The following is a 21,153-nucleotide window of genomic DNA, read 5'->3' on the forward strand; positions in this document are numbered from 1 at the left end:
ACTACAAACAAGCTGTGATGAGAGCATCTCCTGAGACCCTCATCCTAGACTACACCGGTAAAGGAGAAAACAGGGTCAAGAACAATCTACTGTTCTACAGCGCCTTTCACAAAACCCTGTGCCAGACATACCCCAATAACAACAAGAGGGGCATTAGCAGAGGCAGGCAGATCTCAGTGCTGGTAGAGAAAGACACAGACAGTGTGATGCTCACTTTTAATGTATACCACAACGGGACCATCATGGTGCAGGGCAGCGAGAGCAGCCTGGACCAATTAGCTCTCGGCTTCCACACCTCAAAGCAGCAGACTGAGGTAGAGAAACAAGAGCCAGAGCCGGCCACCCTGCAGTCTGCCCCCAGCCACACGGAGCCAGACAGTGCCCCATCTCCCACAGACTGCCCCCCTGTCTCCCCAAAACTCTCCAGCAACATTAAAACACTAAAGGAATGCCTATCAGTGCTGGAGCTGGAGTTTGCGGAGTTCAGGGAGCAGACCTTGAGCACCCTGGCCCAGACCTCCTTGTGCGATCAGCTCCGGGATGAGATGCACAGACTAAAGATGCAGCACAAGGCTGAGATCCATGAGCTGAGAGCAGCAGTGAGAGACCTGGAGGAGCAGAGCCAAACCCTGAGGACGGAGCTGCGCAGAGCGAGGGAGGAGCTGACCTGGACACCCCAGCACAGCTAGCTGAGGAGCCTGCAGAGCCAGCTGGAGGAGCTAAGAGAGGAGCTACACATCACTGGAGCACAGAGACTGCACTGCACTGACCCCACAACACCTCCAACCCCTGACGCACCCACTGATCCACCCACACTCCCCACCACTCCTGACACACCCACTATCACCAGACCTGCCACTAATACACAACCCCCTGAAACGCCACTCCCCCAAAACACACCCGCTGCCCCCACCACTCCCGACGCAAACCCGGAGTGGCAGGTCAACGCAGAGGTGGTCATTCTGAGCGAATCCAATGGGAAGTTCCTGGTTGAGAGGCGCCTCTTCCCTGGGCGAAAAGTGAAAAAGCTTTGGTGCTCCACAGCACAGAGAGCCCTGGAGCTGCTCTCCAAGAGGAGGCTTTGCCAAGTCAAACACATCCTCATCCACACCGGCACTAACGACCTGAGTGCCCGCAGGGGCGATGTGGCCTCAGCCCTGAGACAGGTAGCAACGAAAGCCACAGAGGAATTCCCAACTGCCAAAATTTCCATCTCCACACTGCTGCCCCGCACAGACGTGCCCCTGCACATCATCCAGGCCATCAACGCAGAAGTGTCCCGAAGATGTGCCCTCCTCCCCAACGTCCACCTGGCACACCACTGAGACATCCAGCCACATCACCTGTATGACCACGTCCACCTCAACAAGACGGGTGTGAGGATCATCTCAAAGGTCCTCAAGGACACAACCCTGGGCCGAAACCCCACACACCCCCACCTCGAGACCAGGAGCAAACCCCCCAGCCCCCGGCCACATCCCCAGCCACCGGCTCCACCCCAGCCCCAGCCCCTGAGACCCCGCGGCCCCATTCCCCACCCCCCCATCCCCAGAGGGCCCGTCCAGCACAGCAGAGCGGACAGCCGGGGACCAGCACAGCCACACAGCCACGCAGCAGCGGCTTCCAGAGCCTGGAGGCCCGATGCTGCCCAGCTGGCCCAGATAAGGCAACTCCTCAGTGTCATCTGTACCACACTGCTGAGTTAACTGAGCCTCAACACACATATATATGGTTGTGGAGATGGAGAGTAAGAAAAAATGTGATTTAATTATTCTGATATTTTGATGCAAAGATAAAATCTTTGAGTGATTATTATGTATATCCATATATAATTATTAATAGTAATATAATATCAGTTGTAGACCACAAATTAAACTTTCTTATGTAGAAGAGACAAGTATAATAAAATATATTAACATGTCCTTTAAAATAAGCAGTTGGAATATGCAGGGTTTACGCTCCTCAACTTTTGGAATGAAGAGCACAGGCCCTGAACTGATCAACACTGTAAATAGTTCAGATGTTTTCATTCTTGTAGAGACTTGGTGCTGTGCAGATATGTCTATACACTGGATGGATACAATGGATACAGGGAGCTGATTGTGCCCTCCTATAAAAAACCCAAAGTCAGGTGTGGCAGGGCCTCGTGGGGGATTATCGTGTGGTACAGGGAGGAGCTCCGAGCAGCCCTATGCCCAGTACAGAGAGGAGACACACACCTGTGGATGAAAATCAGAAAAGACACCCTACAAAATAACACAGATATATACCTATGTGCAATTTATATGCCACCCGCAGACTCCCCCTACTATAATGAGGAAGGCTTTCATGAGCTTCAAAACGAAATCTGCCACTTCCAGACCCTGGGCTCTGTACTGCTGTGTGGCGATCTCAATGCCAGGACTGGCAGAGAGATGGACTACATCAATACAGAGGGGAACACACACCTGTTCGGAGACTCCCCGCTGTGCCACACACACACCTCCACACTGACACAGCCACGACAGCGTGGTAAACAAGAGCAGGAAGCAGGTAGTGCGCCTATGTAAAAGCCTGGGTCTATATATCATCAATGGCAGGACCAGGGGGTACTCTCTGGGGAGATTCACATACTGCTCGGCTCTGGGCAGCAGTGTGGTGGACTACGCCATAACTGACCTGGACCCACAAGCCAACAATGCGTTTATAGTCAGACAACAATCTCCACTATCAGACCACAGCCAAATAACACTTTACCTAAAAAGATCAGCGCAGCCACAAGTCAGAGCCAAACTTCCCACAAAACAGGTCTCCCTGCCACCCAGTTAGAGATGGTCAGAGCCCAGGACAGAGAACTACACAAGAGCCCTGAATAGTGATGAGATTGAAAACATGTTAGACAGATATCAATCCTCACACTATCAAATAAACCAAAACGGAATAAACTCAGCCACCAAAACACTGAATGAAATATTTGAGAGACTGGCTTTAAAATCAAACATTAAAACAATTAAAAACCAAAATATGAAATCGTCTAAAAGAAAAAAAGAACAGTGGTGTGACCAGGAGTGTGAAACTTCTAGGAAACACCTGAGACATCTCTCCAACACTAAACACAGAGAGCCCGACAACCAGGAGGCTCGCCTCAGCTACTGCCAGGCCCTGCGGCACTACAAGCAACTCCTCAGGAAGAAAAAAGACCACTATATGGGCAGAATAAATACCCCAAAAACAAAAAATGAAATACCAATTCAAAATGGAGAAATCTGGAAAACACACTTTGAAAAACTTTACCAAAATGTTGAAAACAATCCAAAGCCAGAACAGGTTAAAATATTAAAAAACCTAAATAAATTGGAAGAAATCATTAAGAATAACCAAAATCCCTTAGATAACCCATTTACAATACAGGAACTAAAACATCAACTCAAAATCCTCAAACCCAGGAAAGCCAGCGGCCCCGACAGCATCAGCCCTGAGATGCTGAAGCACAGCAGCCCGCAGCTGCAGGAGGCTCTGCTCAAACTCTTTAACCTGGTGCTGAGAGCCGGGTGTTTCCCTGAGGTCGGGAATCAAGGATTGATCACCCCGATTTTTAAAAGTGGAGACAAATTAGACCCCAATAACTACTGGGGCAGCTGTGTGAGCAGTAACCTGGGGAAGGTGTTCTGCAGTATCATCAACGCCCAGATACTGGCCTTCCTTACCAAGCACAGTGTCCTGAAAAAGAGTCAGATTGGCTTCCTACCAAAACACCGCACAACCGATCATATTTACACTCTACACACCCTCATAAATAAATATACCCAAAACAATAAAGGAAAAATATTTGCCTGTTTTGTAGACTTTAGAAAGGCATTTGACTCAATCTGGCACAAGGGATTATTTTATAAACTTCTACAGAGTGGTGTAGGGGGTAAAGTTTATGACATCATTAAATCAATGTATTCTGAAAACAAATGCGGAGTTCAAATTGGCAACTCAAGAACAGAGTTCTTCACTCAGGGGCGGGGAGTGAGACAGGGCTGCAGTCTGAGTCCAACACTGTTCAACATCTACATCATCGAGTTGGCCACAGTGTTGGAGCAGTCTGACGCCCGCAGCCTAACTCTCCATGACACAGAGATCAAGTTCCTGCTCTATGCAGACGACCTGGTGCTGCTGTCGCCCACAGAGCAGGGGCTTCAGCAGAACCTGGCGCTGCTAGAGCAGTACTGTCAGAAATGGGCCCTGGCAGTCAATCTGGACAAGACCAGAGTTATGGTTTTCCAGAAAAAAGCCCCATCTCAGGGAAACAGGTACCGCTTCACTCTGGGCAGCACTGGATTAGAGCACTGCACCAGATACAACTACCTTGGCCTGACCATCAGTGCGTCAGGGAGCTTCAGCCTGGCTATAAACGCATTAAAAGACAAGGCACGCCGGGCATTTTATGCCATAAAGACACAATTTGGGAAAACAACAATACCAATAACTATTTGGATTAAAATATTAAACTCCATCATCCAACCAATCCTGCTATATGGGAGCGAAGTGTGGGGTCCCCTCATGAACCTCAATAACAACAATTGGGACAAAAGCCCCATGGAAATATTCCACCTAGAATTTAATAAAAACATCTTACACGTACACAGAAACGCCCCCACGGCTCTGAGGCTCACAGAGCCCGAACACACAATGACCAAAACAACAACAATTGGGAAAATTGACATGTACCTGAAAAGCAAATACACAAAAGATTAGAGACACGAATTAGAATTACAAAACAAATTGGAATGCTACCGGGCCCTGAATAGAAACATTACATTGGCTGAATACTTAAAAATCCAAAATATAAAAGAGAGACAAAATCTAACTAAATACAGGCTCAGTGACCACAGCCTCGCCATTGAAAAAGGCCGCTACAGAAAATTCTGGGTTGCCAGAGAAGAGCGGCTGTGCAGCCAGTGTGACCTAGGGGAGGTCGAAACACAGGCACATTTCCTGCTGTCCTGCCCTAAATACACAAAAATCAGGGAGACATACTTTAAAATATTAAAAATGCATATCCCTGAGTTCAGCATGATCCCCGATTGCTGCAAACTCCCCGTCCTGCTGGGAGAGGAGGAGCGCACTGCCTTCTTAGCAGCGCAATATGTATCCACCTGCCACAGCCTGCGAGACAGTGTGTAGACACCAGCCTGTGGCACTCCATTAGCAAAACAAAATAAAAACAGTGATTTATCTGATGTCATGACACAAATTTTGATACAAACAACAAATATGGTTTATATCCTACTTAATTTTATTTCAATGTGTACTATATTTGTTCCACTGAATCTTGTATTGCAATGTTTTGTCTTGATTGATAGAACATTTGTATCTGCTTTGGCAATATTGTGATAGATCATGCCAATAAAGCACCTTTGAATTGAATTGAAATGAATTGACAGACAGACAGACACACGCACACACACACACACACACACACACACACAGAGCCAGCCAGCCAGACAGCCAGCCAGCTCAGCCATGACATCACGAGCCTCTCTCAGCTGACTGCTATGACATCACAGAGCACGTACATTCCGTTGCTTGCCGTCTGTCAACCACTCAGTCACTGCCAGCCAGACTGGCTGGCTGGCTGGATGGGGGGGCTGCTTGCTGCTGCTGCGTATCTTAGCAAGCTAATTTGCCTGACCGGCCTTCCTACTCCTATACCCAAATGCCCACCTAAGCCTCGTTTGTAATGCATGTCATTGTATTTCAAAAAGGAATCTGGAAATAGTAAACCTATTTTCTTTATTTGAATGTATTAAAGATCACATTTTATTACATTTTCTTTTTCTGTACTTCATTACATTATATTGAGATTCATAATTCTATTATTTATTTTCCGTATGTATGTATGTATGTATTATTGTATGGAAGGAAAGTTAGAAATGATTTTCTCAAACATGTTTTTCTCTCTTGTATACTTAAGAAAGATAAGGTCAAGCTAGAAGGTCAGGAGGCCATAAGGTAGTTTGATTTCTGTTTGTTATTTACGATGAGAACCTTGGAGACAATGTCAAACGGTATGACCTACGTGCCTGTTCCTTAAAACCATGTGTAGATCTATGAACTCTGTTCTATAATGAAATATGTTCTGCTTAGTTAGCCTTTAAGATAACATAGTAATGATTTTCTAGCATGTATGTATGTATGTATGTATGTCCAATTGCTTTGACAATACAAATGAATTGAATTGAGAGGGAGAGAGAGAGAGAGAGAGAGAGAGAGAGAGACAGACAGACAGACAGACAGACTGACAAACACAAACAGACACACACACACACACACACACACACACACACAGACACACACACAGCCAGCCAGCCAGCCAGCCAGCCAGCTCAGCAATGACATCACAAGCCTCTCTCAGCTGACTGCTATGACATCACAGAGCATGAACATTCCGTTGCTTGCCGTCTGTCAACCACTCAGTCACTGCCAGCCAGACTGGCTGGCTGGCTGGATGGGGGGGCTGCTTGCTGCTGCTGTGTACCTTAGCAAGCTTATTTGCTTGACCGGCCTTCCTACTCCTCTGCCCACATGCCCACCTAAGCCCGATCTGCTGTTCACCTGGATCACAGCTCCGCCCCAACAAGGCAGATCCTCCCAAAAATGGTACAAACTGATCCACGTTCCCCTCCACAGAAAGCTTTAGCCCAAAATAAGGGACACATTCTGCCCAATATGTCAGCGCCAACCACAGCCTGAGGGACACAGTGACACACGAGCACCGGCTGTAAATATAATGTAAATACTCGTTTGTAATGCATGTCATTGTATTTCAAAAAAGGAATCTGGAAATGGTATACCTATTTTCTTTATTTGTATGTATTAAAGATCACATTTTATTACATTTTCTTTTTCTGTACTTCATTACATCTTATTGTGATTCATAATTCTATTATTTATTTTCCGTGTAGATGTATGTATGTATGTATGTATGTATGTATGTATGTATGTATATGTATGTATGTCCAATTGCTTTGACAATACAAATGAATTGAATTGAGAGGGAGAGAGAGAAAGAGAGAGAGATAGAGAGAGAGAGAGAGAGAGAGAGAGAGAGAGAGAGAGAGAGAGAGGAATATGAGCTCCTAAAAAACATTTGTTTTTATACATAAGCGGATTTAATTTGTGATTTACAAATGAATATATAGCACTATAAACATACACAGAAGACATGGAATAGAAATTCAGAAGAAAAAGTATTCAAAAAATAATAATTTTAAGAGAAACACAAAAAGAAGAAAGCAGAGAGACAGTTCAGGAAGAAAAGTCAGAAAAGAAAAGCTGAAGACAAGAATTGGAGGTAAGAGACAAATAATTAAACAAAAAAATATGTATTAATAAAATAAATAAGCATTCTCAGTAGTTGACTCAGCCAATGAAAATGCAGAGCTCCGATTTGAATAGAGTGACAGTAGGAGAGAGCCCAACTGCCACTGAGACTGATAGAAATCTATCGAACAGCAGTCTGACTGCAGAGCTGCCTTTTGAAATCCGATACCCTGAAGACATTCGCTCTGCACAGGCTAAGAAGGACTACAAACAAGCTGTGATGAGAGCATCTCCTGAGACCCTCATCCTAGACTACACCGGTAAAGGAGAAAACAGGGTCAAGAACAATCTACTGTTCTACACTCAGTACCCCACCGCCTTTCACAAAACCCTGTGCCAGACATACCCCAATAACAACAAGAGGGGCATTAGCAGAGGCAGGCAGATCTCAGTGCTGGTAGAGAAAGACACAGACAGTGTGATGCTCACTTTTAATGTATACCACAACGGGACCATCATGGTGCAGGACAGCGAGAGCAGCCTGGACCAATTATCTCTCGGCTTCCACACCTCAAAGCAGCAGACTGAGGTAGAGAAACACGAGCCAGAGCCGGCCACCCTGCAGTCTGCCCCCAGCCACACGGAGCCAGACAGTGCCCCATCTCCCACAGACTGCCCCCCTGTCTCCCCAAAACTCTCCAGCAACATTAAAACACTAAAGGAATGCCTATCAGTGCTGGAGCTGAAGTTTGCGGAGTTCAGGGACTAAAGATGCACCACAAGGCTAAGATCCATAAGCTGAGAGCAGCAGTGAGAGACCAGGAGGAGCAGAGCCAAACCCTGAGGACGGAGCTGCACAGAGCGAGGGAGGAGCTGACCAGGACACCCCAGCACAGCCAGCTGAGGAGCCTGCAGAGCCAGCTGGAGAAGCTAAGAGAGGAGCACAGAGACTGCACTGCACTGACCCCACAACACCTACAACCCCTGACGCACCCACTGACGCACCCACTGATCCACCCACACTCCCCACCACTCCTGACACCCCCACTATCACCAGACCTGCCACTAATACACAAACCCCTGAAACGCCACTCCCCTAAAACACACCCGCTGCCCCCACCACTCCCGACGCAAAACCCGGAGTGGCAGGTCAACACAGAGGTGATCATTCTGAGCGACTCCAATGGGAAGTTCCTGGATGAGAGGCGCCTCTTCCCTGGGCGAAAAGTGAAAAAGCTTTGGTGCCCGACAGCACAGAGAGCCCTGGAGCTGCTCTCCAAGAGGAGGCTGTGCCAGGTCAAACACATCCTCATCCACACCGGCACTAACGACCTGAGTGCCCGCAGGGGCGATGTGGCCTCAGCCCTGAGACAGGTGGCAAAGAAAGCCACAGAGGAATTCCAAACTGCCAAAATCACCATCTCCACACTGCTGCCCCGCACAGACGTGCCCCTGCACATCATCCAGGCCATCAACGCAGAAGTATCCCGAAGATGTGCCCTCCTCCCCAACGTCCACCTGGCACACCACTGAGACATCCAGCCACATCACCTGTATGACCACGTCCACCTCAACAAGACGGGTGTGAGGAAGGTCCGTTTTTAGTGTTTCTCTGAACACATCCAAGCTTACCTAGGCGCTACATATTATTTTCAATTAGCCGTAATTCTGATCTGTATTTTGGCTTGTTAATAGAAGTTATTGAAGTTGGACTCCTAATTCAAAATAACCAATATGTATCTCAACGTAATTTACTGACAGACATCACTCTTTATCACTTTCACTTTTGAAGGAACTGCTTTGTATTCTGTGTATTGTTTTATTGTAGTGCTGCTTCCTTTCTTGGCCAGGTTTTACTTGCAAAAGTGATTTTATTCTCAATGTAAGCTCAAAGTCAAATAGTTTAAATAAGAAAACAATGTATTGAAATGAGAACATCATGAACCTGTGTAATTGTGCTGAAGGACAAGCACTGAAAGCAGAGAGAATTTTGTGTTTGGCATTGAATAGCCTTAAAGAAAACTATGCCGTTTTTGGAAACTTTCATATTTAAGTTGAATGTAGGCAAAAACATTCCAGTCACTCTGAAGAGAGAATACAGTTTACTGTGCGAATAAGTAGCCCCTGAATTGAAGATAAAAATCAAAAGTGCTGTTCGTAATTAGTTTACACTTTTACATCAGATGTCTTGTTTTTGCGTTCCAAATTGAGGAGTTGTGGCATATAATGTAAATGAAGTTACTTCACTAGTAGTGCGATTTCTACGTTGTGTATGTGTGTTTGTATATATGAACTCATACATTTTTTAAAGATTGTATTTGGAAAACAAATTCAGGTATAGCACGTGTCCCCCTTTTGAATGGGTTCTATATATAACATTTTAAAACGAATGGTTCTGTGTAGAACGCTATGTTTGGGGGTTCTTCATGTAACCCCTTTGAAGGGGTTCTACATAGAACCATAAAGGGATCCACCAGAGCGATTACTCGAGGAACCCTTTATGGTTCTGTGCAGAACAATTTCTTCTAAGAGTGTGGAGTGTTGCCACACAATTTCTCTCAGAGGGCTTTTGACCAATGGCAATCCAATCCTGAATGACGTCACCACTATCCTGTTGTACTTTATGGGAGAGATGTATTAAGTAGTTTATAATGAGAAGAATAACAATAATCACCTGTTTTTCATAGGTTTTGTATCCATGGTCTCCTTCATATTAGGAAAGGAAGTTGATCCATAGCCTACTCAGAGACAACTGAGAGTTGGTCTCTGAGCAGCAGCACAAAGGGGTCGAGTCTCTCAATGTCCGTGTGTTGGAGATATTCCACCATATTGGTCCCAGCCTTTAAAACAATGTTAAAGAAGATGTTAAAGATATTGTAGAAATATATTGCAGAAGAGCAGAACTACAATCACACTTTTTCAATGCTATTGCTGTTTTCTACCTCCCTGGTGAGGTACCAATGCGGGAAGTTTGAGAGAGTATTTCTAAAATGTGTATGATCCAATACACACAGTTATTTAAAAAGCTGACGTCTTGTACATGCTCACCAGAACCAAGCCTAATTAAATAACACATTTAATATTAAATAAGTACATGTGCAGTAGCCACTTGGACAATTACAGATCCCCAGGTCAAAACACAACAGAAAGACATGGAAGATCGTATTTTCAAATCACATCTGTGGCCCCCCTAACTGTAATTTGGTATTAGTGGGTCAAAGGATTTATTTGGTTCAAGTGATAATAAGATCATATTTTGAAAACAAACACTACAGGATGTCATATTTAAAATGACTGTGAGTACCTTTCTTTAGTGACGGTTCTGAGGGGGGCAGGGATTAGTTGAGTGTGCTAATTGGAGCTGTGAAGTGTGCAGAGAAAATACAAATGTTTTCTTTTAATATGAAAACAAAGAACTTTTTTTTAACACCGACCTGGGATTGTGTTTCTTTCCAAGTTTCCTTATTGTTTCTGAGAAGAGACTGTTCACTTGCAAAGTGAACTGGACCCGTGTGACTCGCAGGTAAGGAGAGCCCGTGTTGAACTAAGATGGCTACAGTGAGTTTTCCTGGACAAAGCTCGGGCAAAGGATAGCGCAGAGTGCACCTGCACCTGAGATTGTGTTGAGAAGCTTTGTGATAAGAGCAGGTAAAGAGGGAAAAGAAACACAAGTATTTTCTTTGTTTGAAGAACACATTTTGTTTTAACTGAAACGGGACTACAACTTTTGAAAGGGAAATAGTTGCTAGTGCACTGTATTTTTATTGAGTTTATTAGAAGAAAAAAAGCTTATATTTTGGACAGAACGAACTCGTTTGGCATGCAACTAGCAGCAAACGATGTGAAGCAAACAAAACAGTTAGCAAGTTAGCAAGTTAGCAAGTTACAGTCTGTCCTAGGTCCGGGGGTGCTTATGGTTGTTTATGGGTTCCCTTACCTTAGCCAGTGTCATGTACGGGTGTCCGTACCTTACTGGAGTGTTTGTTTTTATTATAATATATATACATAATATAATATATAATAATGTAATATTTCAGATAAATCGTCACAGTGAGTGACACCAGCATTATTGGTTTTTTGAGAAATAAAAAAACAGAATGTAGAGAAGAAAATGTTGGAAGGAAGTTGGGAGAAAGACTGGTCTCCGAAGGAGCACCGGGACTGGTGGAAGCAACAACAACCAGATAAGACAGAGAAAGGAATTGTGATATTGTGTCAGGTTGGTGAGAATCAAGAAAAGAAAATAACAGAAATGGAAGATCATCATAAACAGTAATGTGAATTGAGAGAAGAAGTTGTGAAAAATACGATAGAATTAATAGAACTACAAGGCAAATTAGAAGGGCAAGAAAAGTGGTCAGAAAAGGTGAAGGTGTAGGTGCGCGATGTGCTGCCGTGTTAGGAGCGCATCGCGACACAGATCACTCCGAGGACGACAGGCCCGATTGGGATGATTTAGATCGCAAAGCATGGGAATATGAAAAAGGAGGTTTTGCTAGCGCTCCTCCGCCATATAATCCGGAATATAAATCAATCACTGATTTTGGTTATAATAATACATTGTATCCAGATCTGACCGCTCTGAAAACGGTCCCAGCTGCACCCATGCAAGTCAAAACTAGACAGAGTAAAGAGGAAGGTCAATCAATAGTCTATACGACTAAAACCCATGTCCCCTTCTCCCCAGGAGAAAAAGAAATGATATGGGCGTCCCTCCCAAAATTAAAACCAAACCAGGGTAACACAACTTTTTGGGATATTCTAGATGAAAAGATGGTTATTCACCTCCTTCACCCGCACGATGTACACATCATCGTGAAGGCTAAATGTCCGCCCAACATTTGGATACAGTTACTACGAGAATATCAGACCGGGGAGTGGGCTAATGTAGCCTCTACAGATGAGGAGGAAATAACAGAACTTTTTCACAATGGATCAAGAAAACTGAGATAGTGAAATAATGAAATAATCGAGTGGGATTATTTGACATTTTATTCTAAATAATCATAAGCTTAAATAATAAGTTATAAGGGCTGTTTGAGACACTGCAGGGTCAATAAAACATGCCACAGATCGGATATCTGAATTATCTTTAGATATCAATGTGTATGTGCTTTGTGTGTTTATGTATATGTATAGTTTGAAGGTGATATAAGGTAAATGTCTATGTTTTGGCAATCATTTTAGAATTATATTTAAAAATGTAACAACAGATTTATCATATTCATGAGGATCTTTGGCTCTATACAGAGTGCCTCAAGCATCAGAAATCAGAGAGAAAGACTATTATAAGAAAAGTAATCCAAAATATACATTGAATAAACAGATGGATAATAATAGTAATACATAAATAGTCATGGTGTCTCCACAAGAAGAACCAGAATTTGTTTGTTAAACATCATGTTATGGACAAGCTCTGTCAAAAGTCAAATTCAAGGAAACGAAAGGCTAGAAGAGAGCCTGGTGCAGCCCTGACAGCCTGTGAAAGCAGGAGAATGTAAACAGTCTGGTGACATGTTACAGTCTTTCAGAAAATGTTTGGTTATTGGTGCCTAGCATATAATACCTGAAATGAAAGTCAAAGTAGACCATGGTTTTAAGATGAGTGATGTAGGAAAAGGGTAAGATACCGCAGAAGTATAAGATTACAACTATAGAATAAGTAAGCTCAAGTAATATAAAATGCTTTACAGGAGAAAAGTAAGAATGGAAAGGAAGAGTAAAAGAGAAGGTGTCCTAGGATTATGGGAATCATTATTGAGATCAATGGCCTATTGGCTAATATTTTGTTAGGTACATATATGACTTCAATAAACGAATAATGGAGTGACATCTGTATAAATATAAATAAAACATATTGATAAAAAAACCTGAATACATTTCTTGTAAGAAATTAAGAATAGGAGAAAGAATAGCTGTTAGAATGCAGAGCAATGTTAACCAAAGTTGAAGAGGGTTTGAGTAAGTTGACGAGGGTCTGAGTAAGTTGATAAGGCTTGGGAAGCAGGAAAAGGTGAGTTTGATGTGTGTGAGACAAATGTGCTGCCACTTTTAGCACAGAGAGCTTCTGATGGTGATTGAATGAAACGTGGGAAAATAAATAAACTTGATGTAGGATAAATGAATAAATAATTGAATGAGATATGAGCCGCAGAGACCTCCCACATTGGAAAGTGGACTACAGCAGATAATCCTCTCCTCTCCCAGGGCAGGGTGATTAAGTGGGGACGCGTGTGAAGAGTGCAGGTGGACCCAGGTGAGTTGTGAAAGAAAGAAGAAACAAAAATAATAAGGCACGCGTGCAAACAATCAAAATAATACTAAGTGAATAACAAATTAAACAATAAAGTGAAAGATAATCAACACACAAAATAATGGCAATATAGAACCAAACAAAATACACAAGCCATATTGCATAAAGTGAAGTGAAATATAAATATAATAAGTAATGGTGATTAAGGAGCTAATTAACACCGTCCGTGACATTTACATTGGTTGGGTGTGTGGATACCAGTAATAATTTTTGTTTTATTGAAATACAAAATAATTCTATTTTTCCGAAGTGCTGAACTTTAATACAGTCTAGAAAGATTAATATTTTTTGTCTTGGGCTATATTATTATTACCATAGTTTTTCTATTGTATAAGTATCTTGGAGTAGAGGCATAGGTGGGCATGTGGGCAGAGGAGTAGGAAGGCCGGTCAAGCAAATAAGCTTGCTAAGGTACGCAGCAGCAGCAAGCAGCCCCCACATCCAGCCAGCCAGCCAGTCTGGCTGGCAGTGACTGAGTGGTTGACAGACGGCAAGCAACGGAATGTACGTGCTCTGTGATGTCATAGCAGTCAGCTGAGAGAGGCTCGTGATGTCATCGCTGAGCTGGCTGGCTGGCTGGCTGGCTGGCGTGCTGGCTGGCTCTGTGTGTGTGTGTGTTTGTGTGTGTGTCTGTTTTTCTGTTTGTCAGTCTGTCTGTCTGTCTGTCTCTCTCTCTCTCTCCCTCTCAATTCATTTGTATTGTCAAAAGCAATTGGACATACATACATACATTCATACATATATATATATATATATATATATATATATATATATATATACATACATACATACATACATGCTAGAAAGTCATTACTATGTTATCTTAAAGGCTAACTAAGCAGAACATATATCATTATCGAACAGAGTTCATAGGTCTATACATGGTATTAGGGAACAGGCACGTAGGTCATTCTGTTTGACATTGTCTCCAAGGTTCTCATTGTAAATAACAAAGAGAAATCAAACTACCTTATGGCCTCCTGACCTTCTAGCTTGACCTTATCTTTCTTAAGTATACAAGAGAGAAAAACAGTTGTGAGAAAAGAATTTCTAACTTTCCTTCCACACATACATACATACATACATACATACATACATACAAACCAGAGGCATGCAAAAAAATATAAAGAGGAAGAAAATGTTGTATAGCACATACAAAAGGGATGGTGATGAAACAAAATACATAGAATATGTTGAGCTGCAAAGAGATCTTAAGAAAGGGATCAGGAAAGCAAAGAGGGAAATAGAAAGAAACATAGCTCTTGGAGCTACAACCAATGCAATGAGCTTTTTTCAAAATTACAACAGCAAGCGGTCAATTAAGGAGGAGGTGAAACAGATAAAGGGCAAAAATGGAGGTATCTTGGAAAACGAACAAGATGTGGCAAATATTCTAAATGAGTATTTCACAGAGGTTTTTACAAAAGAAAAAACAGATGACATGCCACAGGTTGACAATCAATCCAGTCAAACCCTAAGAGAGATCAGGATAAATGAGGAGGAGGTACTAAAGGGACTAGCAGAATTAAAATCAAACAAATCACCTGGGCCAGATGGGATATTTCCAACAGTACTTAAAGAAATGAGGGAAATTATGTATAGGCCGTTAACTCGATTATTTCAAATGACACTTAGAACAGGGGATGTTCCCACTGACTGGAAGACAGCAAATTTCATACCAATCCACAAGAAAGGGGACAAAACTGAGCCAGGAAATTACAGACCAATCAGTCTCACCTGCATCACCTGTAAAATGTTGGAAAAAATGATTAGACAGAAAATAGAGGAGCATCTCAATGAAAACCATATTCTTGGAGATAGTCAACATGGGTTTAGACGAGGCAGATCATGTCTTACTAACTTAATACATTTTTTTGAACATGCAACTGCAGCTGTAGATCACGTGAAAGCATATGATATGATATACTTAGATTTCCAAAAAGCTTTTGATAAGGTTCCACACCAAAGACTGATCCTCAAATTGGAAGCTGTAGGCATTCAGGGTCATGTAAGTAGATGGATTATGAACTTGTTGATGTATAGGAAACAGATTAGAGGAGTCACTTCTAACTGGAGTGAGGTTGTTAGTGGAGTTCCACAGGGATCAGTACTAGGGCCTTTGCTTTTACTAATCTATATTAATGATCTGGACTCTGGGATACTTAGCAACCTTGTCAAATTTGCAGATGATACTAAAATAGGTGGCTTAGCAGATACAATCTTGGCAGCACATGCTATTCAGAGGAACTTAGATAAATTCAGTTGTGGGCTGACACCTGGCAAATGAAATTCAATGTGGACAAGTGCAAGGTAATACATGCAGTAAAACAAAAATGTCCACTATAATTACACTATGGGAGGTACAGATCTAGATGAAGTAATGCATGAGAAAGACCTAGGAATCTATGTGGATTCACTTTCTCCATCCAAACAATGTGGGGAAGCAATACAAAAGGCATACAGAATGCTAGGGTATATCGTCAAAAGTGTAGAATTTAAGTAATGTTAAGACTGTACAATGCGCTAGACCTCATCTGGAATACTGTGTACAGTTCTGGGCACCACACTTCAAGAAGGATATTGCTGCTTTAGAGACAGTTCAGAGGAGAGCAACCAGACCTATTCCAGGTCTGAAGGGAAAGTCCTACTCGGAGAGACTGAGGGAACTGAACCTTTTCACCCTGGAACAGAGGAGATTACGTGGGGACTTGATCCAAGTCTTCAAAATCATGAAAGGTTCCTCAAACCAGAGGAGCTTTTCCAGATCAGCAGGGACACACGCACCAGGGGACAACAAATGGAAATTGGGCTTCAAGGCATTCAAGATGGAAAGTGGTAGAAGCTGAAAGTTTGGGAACATTTAAAAATAGACTGGATAGGATCCATGGATCACTTAGATATTAATGGACACCAAACGAGCATGATGGGTCGAATGGCCTCCTCTCGTTTGTAAACTTTCTTATGTTCTTATGTTCTTATGTTCTTATGAATGTTCCCTAAGCATGTTTCAAATGTTCCCTAATTTATGTTACAAATGTGCCTTAGCACCTCTCTCTCTCTCTCTCTCTCTCTCTCTGTCTCAATTCAGTGCATTTGTATTGTCAAAGCAATTGGACATGCATACATACATACATACATATATATGGAAAATAAACAATATGTGTACATCTCTGCATTAATGGTGCCCTAACAGATGTGCAAGTTACATGACAGACAGACAGACAGACACTCACACACACTTTCACACACACACACACACACACACTTTCACAGACAGACAGACAGACAGACACACACACACACACACACACACACACTTGTATACCTGACACGTATAGAAGACTGGATAGGGAGATATAAATAGCAATGGGGAGACTCTTGTACTTGGTGTGGCTCTATCCATATAGTGGGGCCAGCAGCCACTTAGCAGGTGTAGCAATAGAAGCTCAGCCTGGGGAGACTGGATTTAGCATTTCCTCTCCATTTTGATAAGTATCCTTAATCATTTCTGCAAAATACTTCTATGATACCTATGTATGTTTTTTACTTGTACTATATTATACTATCAAGTATCAGTGTACACATACAATGTGACCTGTTACATTAATACAGAGGCCACGGAAGGCCAGATCACTAATAGCCACTGTCCCCTGATATTACACTTTTTTACAATCACTTTGGCACTCATTTCAGAACCTTGATGTCATTTTTCAAAACTCTAGACACAAAACTCACACCCGATGATCAAAATGCACATTTTTCAATTGCTTGGATACAATACACATCAACCTCAGATCATTTGTTCATTGAACTAAAATGATACAACTTAACATCAAAGTATTACCATTTCAAAATGCAATTCACACATTACATCTGAGATCACTGTCTATTCATTTCATTACAAAGATCTAACTATCAATTGATACAGCTGCCCAAATGATAAGTGACTGTTGCATTACTCTTAATTCATAGTTTTATGGAAACTGACGAACAGTATTCCATGTTTCGATCATGAAAGTTTCAGGATAATGAGATCCATTGACACCAATAACCGAGGAGCATGAACCAGTTGGACTACATTATCTATGGATGTAATATTTCATCATCATTCATCATCATGTAGCACTTTTCCACACCATGTTTTCAGTGTGGAAGGAAAGTTAGAAATTCTTTCTCTAATACCTGTTTTTCTCTCTTGTATACTTAAGAAAGATAAGGTCAAGCTAGAAGGTCAGGCCAGAAGGTAGTTTGATTTCTGCTTGTTATTTACGATGAGAATCTTGGAGACAATGTCAAACAGTATGATTGAAGTGCCTGCTCCCTAATCCATGTGTTGATCTATGAACTCTGTCCTATAATGATATAAATTCTGCTTAGCTAACTTTTAAGATAACATAGTAATGACTTTCTGATTATAACCAGCTCTTTGATTTTTGTGTATAAAAGCTCTGACTGTTAAAATGAAGGCAGAGCGACTTTGGGATCTTCTTGAGTCACTGTTCCTCTCCACGCTGCGTGTATTAAAGGCATTGCAACTAACGCTCCAACCTGGTTGAAGATGATTGTTCTTCCACATCAGATTTGACATTACTGTATGTATGCAGGCCCTTGTAATTGCTTTTCCAATACTGCCAACTGGTTATTGATGATTGATTTCACATTGTGGTACGAGTATCGAGTGAAATGAGTGCTATCCACCCGAGCAACACAGTGATAACATGGAGCCGGCAGGTCATCCAGGTCACAATAGAGGTCAAGCAGTGGGAGGAGGAAGACGTGGTGGTCAAAGGAATGGAAGGGGACATGCACCCCTTCTGAGAGGTGGTCGTGGGCCTCGTCATAGAGGAGGGCTTAGGCCTCACCAGAGAGGCAGCCATGGGCCTCATTTGAGAGGTGTTGGGGGAACGTGGTAGAGGACAAGGCCACGGACCAGACAGCGGCAGCAACAGCAAATAGTGTCCAGTGAAATCCGAGAAATAGTTGTAGAACATGTTGTAAATCATGGCATGACCATGACTGAGGCAGCTACAATGATTCAATCAAACCTCAGAATCAACTCAGGATCAACTGTGGCCTCAATCATCAGAAATGTCCGTACTGAGAAGCGGCAAGTCTTCAGCATGCACTAAACATTAGGCTACTCTCAATTGTCAAATGACTGTATACTGCATACCAATGTGTAGCACAGAGTATAGTGTGCCTTTTGAAAGAAATGCAGACAGAGTGAAGCAGCTGATGACTGAGTATGTTCAGGTATGTTCAGTTTCAAGATGCCTCTTGTGAAAAATGGTTGTGAGAACCTGAACCTGAACACAGGGCTGATGGAAATTTAGAAGTACAGTAATCAATCCTTTGTTTTGCTTTTTACACTAAGCCAGGTGAGGAACACTGCAGTTGACATTTTACTGTAGTTTTGTTCGTTTTTGTAGCTAATTATTTTTGCATGGATTCAAAGAAACCTATGGTGTGATTTGATTGTATTGCATCAATACATTTCAGATTTTGTTCAATGATTCCACTGTGTCTGTAGTATTCTCTCTACTAGTCCTTTTACAGTGATGTATTTATGTGTAGTACCATAATGAAACATGTATCACATATTTTGTACTACAATATTTAATGATTGTACGAACAACTACACAGTGAAACTATCGGTATCTTCTGTGTTACTATGTTACTATGGTATTTCATGATAAATGAGTTATTTGAACCAACAAGTCTGCAAGTGCTAGGTTTCTTTAAAGATATGAATGCACAATGCAATGTTTTGAACATTGGACAGCCTGTGTTACAAGTGATGACCGTTTTGAGTTTTGTGTCTAGAGTTTTGAAAAATGACATCAAGGTTCTGAAATTAGTGACAAAGTGATTGTAAAAAACTGTATATTCATCCTATTTAATGTGCTCTTTTAAAATGTACTTTTCTTTTTTATGTTGCCATTTCTGTTCTACCAATGTTTCAGTTGTTAGCCAAAGATTGACAGAGTACATCTCATACACACAGGCCAGACAGCAAAGATTTCTTTTTGAAATTCAATTACAAATGCTGCATGAACTCATCAATACGATTAGAGCTCCTGAAAGCAATATAACTAACTCACTCTACAGCATCTCATTAGCAGTGAAAAGAAACCAAGAAAGTTGGGACAGTCGACTGTTTACCACTATGTAACATCACCTTTTCTTTTAATAACACTTATTAAGCACTTGGGCACTGAAGACACCACTTGGTTAAGTTTAGCAAGCGGGATTTTCCCCCATTCATCCATTATGCATTTCCTCAGCTGCGCAACTGCACAGGGCCTTCGTTGTCTTAATTTGCACTTCATAGTGCGCCACACATTCTCAATTCGGAGACAGGTCAGGACTGCAGGCAGGCCATGCTAGCACCCGCACTCTCTGCCTATGCAACCATGCGCTTGAAATCTGGGCAGAATGTGGTTTGGCGTTATCCTGCTGAAAAATGCAGGTACGTCCCTGGAAAAGACGATGTCTGGATGGCAGCATATGTTGCTCCAAAATGTGTACATCTCTTCTGCAAAAATGGTGCCCTCACAGATGTGCGAGTTACATGACAGACAGACAGACAGACACTCACACACACTGTCACACCCACACACACACTTTCACAGAGAGACATATACACACACACACACACACACACACACTTTCACACAGAGACAGGCACACACACGTACAGACACACACACATACATACATACATATGGAAAAGAAACAATACTTTTATAAATCACAATAAGATGTAATAAAGTACAGAAAAACTAAATGTAAGAAAATGTGATCTTTAATACACACAAATATGTATGGCTGGTCGGATGCGTCTTGGACTCGGGTTCCTCTTCATTACGTATAACGCTTTTGCCTTTTGCTAAAGCTTTCTGTGGAGGGGATCGTGGGTGAGTTTGTACCATTCTTGGGGGGCTCTGCCTTGTTGGGGCGGAGCTGTGATCCAGGTGAACAGCAGATCGGGCATAGGTGGGCATGTGGGCAGAGGAGTAGGAAGGCCGGTCAAGCAAATAAGCTTGCTAAGGTACGCAGCAGCAGCAAGCAGCCCCCCCATCCAGCCAGCCAGCCAGTCTGGCTGGCAGTGACTGAGTGGTTGACAGACGGCAAGCAACGGAATGTACGTGCTCTGTGATGTCATAGCAGTCAGCTGAGAGAGGCTCGTGATGTCATCGCTGAGCTGGCTGGCTGGCTGGCTCTGTGTGTGTGTGTGTCTGTGTCTGTCTGTTTTTCTGTTTGTCAGTCTGTCTGTCTGTCTGTCTCTCTCTCTCTCTCTCTCTCTCTCTCTCTCTCTCTCTCCCTCTCAATTCAATTCATTTGTATTGTCAAAGCAATTGGACATACATACATACATACATACATATATGTAGCGTAAGGTACACTTATACATTTCAATTAAAGAAGTGAATTCATAGTATCACCTTATCACGAATCCTGGAGCTATCCACCTCAACAACACAGCGATAACATGGAGCCGGCAGGTGATCCAGGTCACAATAGAGGTCAAGCAGTGGGAGGAGGAAGAC

The 21,153-nt window shown here is 42.5% G+C and overlaps 1 non-coding gene across 1 annotated transcript; it reads left to right on the forward strand.

Moving 5' to 3' along the window:
• The first annotated feature begins 20,448 nt into the window (after positions 1–20,448).
• Positions 20,449–20,563, forward strand: LOC136732703 (U5 spliceosomal RNA). Its single transcript, XR_010809986.1, has one exon. It is a non-coding gene; the product is annotated as a U5 spliceosomal RNA (small nuclear RNA).
• Positions 20,564–21,153: the final 590 nt, after the last annotated feature.

The sequence above is a fragment of the Amia ocellicauda genome, unplaced genomic scaffold (genome assembly GCF_036373705.1).
Source record: "Amia ocellicauda isolate fAmiCal2 unplaced genomic scaffold, fAmiCal2.hap1 HAP1_SCAFFOLD_35, whole genome shotgun sequence".
Taxonomy (NCBI): domain Eukaryota; kingdom Metazoa; phylum Chordata; class Actinopteri; order Amiiformes; family Amiidae; genus Amia; species Amia ocellicauda.